Raw genomic sequence first — 6,000 nt, forward strand, 5'->3', positions numbered from 1 at the left:
AGCTGTCAAGCCTTATTCCTGACTTGAGAAAACTTCCTTTGTCTGTAGTCCAGGCCACCTTCGTAATTACTTTGGAACCTCAGAGGTTCGGATTTTTCCAAACAGCGAAGCAAAGCAAACCATGCTCAATTCCAGGGAAAGCAAGGAAATGGAAGGCAGAAAACATTCAAATTAGGATAGTGGTTTATTTCAACCAGGATATATGTGTGCTCTGAAGAATGGAGAGAGAAGCCCAGGCTAATGTGTAGCTTCATGTAGATGCTAATATTTCATAACTCAGTGGTAGACAGCAGAGTGTTGTGCCTACGTAGCTGAAACATTTCCCAAGGAAAATGTCTGGAGTGAAAGAGAAAACCAAAGAATTATTCAATGTAAGTTACTTACCTGGGAAAAGATAGGGTACCCTCCTGATTATTCTAAGTTTACTGTAAGTTGATGAATTGTTTAGTCTTTTTAGAGATTCATTTAAGTTTTGCTTCTGATTTCACCTATATATACCTGGATCCGGTCCAGTGACCCCAGCCATGAGTATAGCCCCAGTTGCAGTGAGTTGATGTAGAGATCCCCTTCCTGTTTTCTTAGTATTGTGACATCACATATTTTTAGATGATGTATTAGAAACAGAGATCATAATCCTGAAGACCTCAGGCATCTGTTATCTGCATGATGCTGACAGGATACTGGGTTGTCTTGAGCTTTCTCAGATTTCCTTCCTCATCTTGGCCCCAGGATAATGTACCTATTTCCCTTCCACCTACAGTCACAGAGAAAAGATGGAAACCATGTGACAGCTGCAAGCCAGAAATGAAATAGGGAATGAAGCAAATCATTAGAATTAATTATACAAGCTGTCTGTGATGTGAACTTTATGCTTCCTTCCCACTGGGGAATTTTTTCCAGAATACAGGCAGGTTGATGCAGCTCTGATGGTTCACATTGATTGTCACTTTGACAGTGTAGGAGATGAATGATTATGGTCCTCCTCAGTCTGAGTGAACTCAAGAGTCTAGTGCATTCACAAATGAGGAGGCAGCACTAGGCTCGCTCTCCCCTAGCTGGCTACTGGTGCCTACTTGTCTCAGAACTCTGAGAGTTGAAAGGTGACAGACAGCTATATAACCATGGCTGAGCCCACCAACAGAAAATGAGACATTCTCAAGCCCCATGGTGTTCACTTGATAAAGCTTTGCATTCTGAATCACTATAACTGAGGATTTGAAGAGTTATCACTCTAGGGTACTGGCCTATGAGGAAAAGATGGCCAGAATTTCTCAAAATTAAGGACTCTAAAAGCTAGTTTCCTGCCAAAATGCCATGCCAGCTATTCTTGGTATCTCTACATTAGTGTATTTAAAACTTACATGTCACTAATCGTGAAATTGTTACTACAGAGTGATGGTCTTGCTTCTTGAATCAGGATCTAGAAAACATGCCTCTGGGCATGCCTGCGAGGTTTTTATCTAGACTAGGTTATTTGAGTTGAGCCCACCCACCCACCCACCCAAATACTAAATTCCAGCTGGACAATTCCATGGATGGGGCCCTGCCCTGGATGGCTGAATAAAATGGAGGAAGTAAGTTGGCCACTAGCCATCTCTGCTTCCTGACTAGGCGTCCAATGTGACCAGCTGGCCGGAGCTTGTACCACCAGGACCTCCCATCATGATGTACTATTGAACTGAAAACACAGACAAGTCCTTTCTCCCTTACATTGCTTTTACTGGAGCATCCAATTAAAGAATTGGGAACAGTGACTATGAAGCAAGCTGGGAGTAGACAATCTGAATTAAAATATCTGCTCTACTACTCACTTGGGTAATATCAGGCTTGTCATTTTAACCTTCCTGTGAAGTATGGATAGTAAGAATGGCAATGCTTCCAAGTTGGAGCAAAAGTTAAATAAGACATAGATAGACATGCTTACCGTACCCAGCATACAGCAGGGGCTTAAACTAAGCGATTCTTGCATGAGGTTTGTTTGTTTGTTCTGTTTGGTTTTTTTTGTTTCCTAATTTTTTCTTTTCACTGCTGGCAAGTGAAATACCTTTAAAAGTTGATAGTTACTGGGGATGGCCTATATTCAGGGAAATAGCAGAACTGCTGTCTGGCAAGTGGCCTCTGTACCTGGAGGGCGATTTCTTCCTGGAAGCAGGAGGCTCCTTGACCTACTCTCCTCCATGAGCACACCAGTCATTTCCTCACAAAAGAAGTACTTGCTAGACTGGTTGGCTAGACTTGATTTTTATTTAATATCTATTGCCACCTTCTCTAAGCAGCCAAATGGACCAGAGACCCAGAGAACACTTGACAGTGTTCAAGTGCTCTCTCCCTTCTGGCTGATCTAGCTTTTCCCCAGACACAAAAAGGCCAGGACAGTTGTCAGCAAGCTCTGGGGACTGGGTGATACAGCTACATCCCTAACATTGAGATCCCAGAACCTCTTCTGGATATAAAACTGTCAATGACTGAGCAGTTAGAAAAGCTGACTACAAAATTAGCCACCGGAATGTTAGCCTGGAGAATACACTTTCAGCTTCAAGTGAAGGAAGGCTAGTCTAAACAAGAAGTCCTATTCTCAGCAGGCACACAGAAAGCAATAGTGCCCTGCAGGACTGGTGCGTTCCTATCAAAAATGGAAAATCAAGTTCCACTGACCGGCCCCCATCCTGCCAAATTCTCTTTACTCTCCTTCCACTCAGCTCAAACCAGCTCCAGCCTTCTGCTACTCCTACCTTTTCTTGTTAGCAGTCCGTTGGCTCTAAGTAAAGGGGGTGGGGAGGGGGAGGCGGGGGCAGGAGGTGATTGGCCAAGACAAAGAAGCACCTCCCTGCTCATTCCTGTCCTGAGTCCTCCCTGACTGAACAGCTGGAATGAGGAGTAGGGAGGGAAGCTAGGATTGGCTTAGAGTCAGCAGCAGGGTGTGTCCACGCAGCACGGATGAAGCATTTACCTGTCTAGGTAAGTCAGGAGGAGGTCAAAAGAAATCAGTAGGAGCCGCCGCAGCGCCTGAGAGGCAAGCCGTCTCCATCTCTGCCCTCTGGAATAGAAGGGCGTTACTTTCTTGTCTTCAGACCCCAACCCAGAGAAGGTGAGTCAATCACTAACCAACTATTACTTATTCTACAGCAAGGGAGAAGATTTTAAGATTTTAAGGGAAAAGATCCTACAGGGCTGTGCTAGGGAGTGCCGAACGAGTGTCTGACCTTTTACACCGAACCTGGGGTTTTCATCTCTGTTGGTCAAGTCTCTCAGTCAGCCTGGGATTTTCCAGAATTGGAATACTTTTATGGAGGACTGAGGGACATATTTTCCGTTTCTTTATTTAATTTACAGAATCATATTGTACAAACAGAAGCCAGAGCCAAGCATGGTGGTATCCACCCTTAATCAGAGTACTCCGAAGGCTGAAGCTGGAGGATGGAAAGTTTGAACCCAGGCTGCTGGGCAATACAATAAGTTCCAGGCTAGCCTATCCTACCTGGAAAGACGCATCAAAAAAGAGACACCTTTCTAGAATTTGGAAATTTCCATCTCTGAGCACTAAGATGAAGTAGTGACTTTGAAGGGAAATCAGTGAAGGGATAATTGGAGCACAGGGAGTCAAATGGAGGGAGGGTCATACAGGTGAGCCAGGCACCTTGGTTTTCCATTCCATTCGTAAAAGGAAATTCTCCATGGCTCAGTATTTATCTTTATTTAAATAAGGGGTGCAGTGTGTGTGTTAGCTGATAATGGCGCACTCTGTGCCGATAAGTAAAGTCTGAACTAAGCTAGAGTATTTGCAAGGAGAATTGAGGCTTGAAACTGTGGAGGAAACTCCAACTGAAGCTAGCATTTTGTCTTTGGAAAACCCACAGATAATTTGACTCTAATCAAGTTTACTTAGGGTCTACTAGTTAAATCTCGGACTTTACCTGTTAATAGACGTAGACCCTAAAGAAACAAAGTTACTTGGCCATGCTGGGCCTCACCCACATTTCACTTCACCTCAACATACCAAGCCTGGCCAGTGTGCCAACTGGGGCTCAGGCCAGAGTGATGCGGCAGAGTCCTCAGGAGAACAGACTCCTTGGATGGAGATTCTGCTCTGTGTTCCTTCAGATGTCCCCACAGACAAAAGAGTGTAGCTGGAGCACCTGCCTAAAGAAGCTGCCACAGATGTGCAGTCAGGGGAGCAAGTAAGCGCGCTATCATTAGCATGGGGGTCAGCACACAGCAGCTAACTTTACCTCCAGCCTTCTGCAGAGAAAGGGGAGCATGAAAAGTGTCAGCATGCAAATGAGTGGAACTTTAAACGTTGTCTCTCCCCTACTCCCTAGAGCCAGCCCACTTCACTTGCTATCATGGATGGCAAACTTGTCAGCAACAAGGGCCACAGGAGTCGCCTGTAACGTTTAACAAGGGTATTTACAGAGGGTGTTTCTACCAAGTCCTTCCCATAAAAACACCGGTAAAAGAGCATCTGTACAGATGGCACAGATTTTAGTCTTTTGGAGCTTTGGTTAGGTTTTCTGGGTGTTCTCCAGCCAGAGCTCATCCTGAGTCAGCAGAAAGCCGAGCCCCTTACCTAAGAGCAGCTTTCCTCTGTGACTCCGGGATGAGTCCTTAGGAGATAGGAAGGCATGCTCATCGGAGAGGATGGTGAAGAGGTCTGATTCACACAGCCTAGAATGGCACTCCGGCCCTCCTACCCACCCACTGCTCCAGATGCCAGGGCTCTGCGTGCCATTTATTTACTCTCTTGCAAGGCTTGGCTAGTTTCTGAGACGTAGTTAATATTTAATGTGTCTTTGGATAGGTGGCCCTGACTATAGGCTGTGCATTTCTTAACTTGTTTCCTTTTGCCCTTAAGTCTTCCAAAGAGGTCAAGGGTGAAAAGATAGGAAACCCTCACCTTGACTGCTCTGCTCGTTTCTCAGGTTTCTTATCTGGCAGAAATGCCTAGGGTTTCGATTGCTGTCCTGATACAGCACACTGGTTTCAAGGTTATAAATTTGGTAGAAGAACACAATGCGTCTAGGTTAGGGCGAGTGGGGGTAGTGGGCGGAGAGTGAGAAGGTGGCAACAGAAGAAAAGACTTTTTCTGCTCAGACTCTTTGTATCAGAAAACTAGGTGTGGAAATATGGTCTGGGCAGCTGAGCACGCACCCATCCTGTGACTGGGTGGTGCCAACAGCATCATCTGCAACTGCATCTGTGCTGTGTTTTTACTCCTGTGTCTGTTGTCAGAATCAACAGACACAGGAGTAAAAATTTTTCTGATTGTCCGATCAATCTGGAAATACAAAGCTGAGCCAGATAACGCACAGACTTGAAAGCATGATAAGAAGACAAGGGGGGCTGGACTCTCAACAGCAGAGCGGCCAGTGATTCTTACTTAAGTATGCTGGCATCTAGTTAGTGTGTTTCGATGTCCTCTGTAGGTGTGAGTCATTCCTACTTAGGAATTTGGGAAAATCGCCAGTCTTCTCAGATGTGAAATGAAGACAATACAAACAGACTCTCCTGAAGATCTGATTAGCAAATCTGAGAGCAGTTTGTAGCAATGGCATGCAGAGAGCGTGAAGCAGAGCTCTGCCCATTGTCTGGATCTCTTCCGTTGCTTCTGGCTTAGAAACAAGTTCAGTGGGCTTCCCGGGAGGAACAAGAAGCCAGCAACCCACAGTCCAGCCCAAGGCACACATGTAGGAACAAAGGTAGTAATTTTCTCTGAAAGTAAGAGGCAGCACCTCACCCATTACCCATTGGAGGAAATATTACATTAACTGTAGTGAATCACCTTCAAGATTTATTACTCCAGCTGTACATGGAATATTGAAGCCTAAAATAGTCCCTTGAATCCACACTGACTCCTTGAAAATGATGTTTTTCTCTTATGCAGTGTTATGCCCCTAGTGCCTATCAGGTGCACGCAAACGCTAATCTAAACAAACATTCCCCAGATTCTTTTTAGTCACTGACTTTACTGGAAATAAAGTGGTATGAAAAAGCTTAGCATGA

Source organism: Arvicanthis niloticus, chromosome 10, assembly GCF_011762505.2.
Source record: "Arvicanthis niloticus isolate mArvNil1 chromosome 10, mArvNil1.pat.X, whole genome shotgun sequence".
In the NCBI taxonomy this organism is placed as follows: Eukaryota; Metazoa; Chordata; class Mammalia; order Rodentia; family Muridae; genus Arvicanthis; species Arvicanthis niloticus.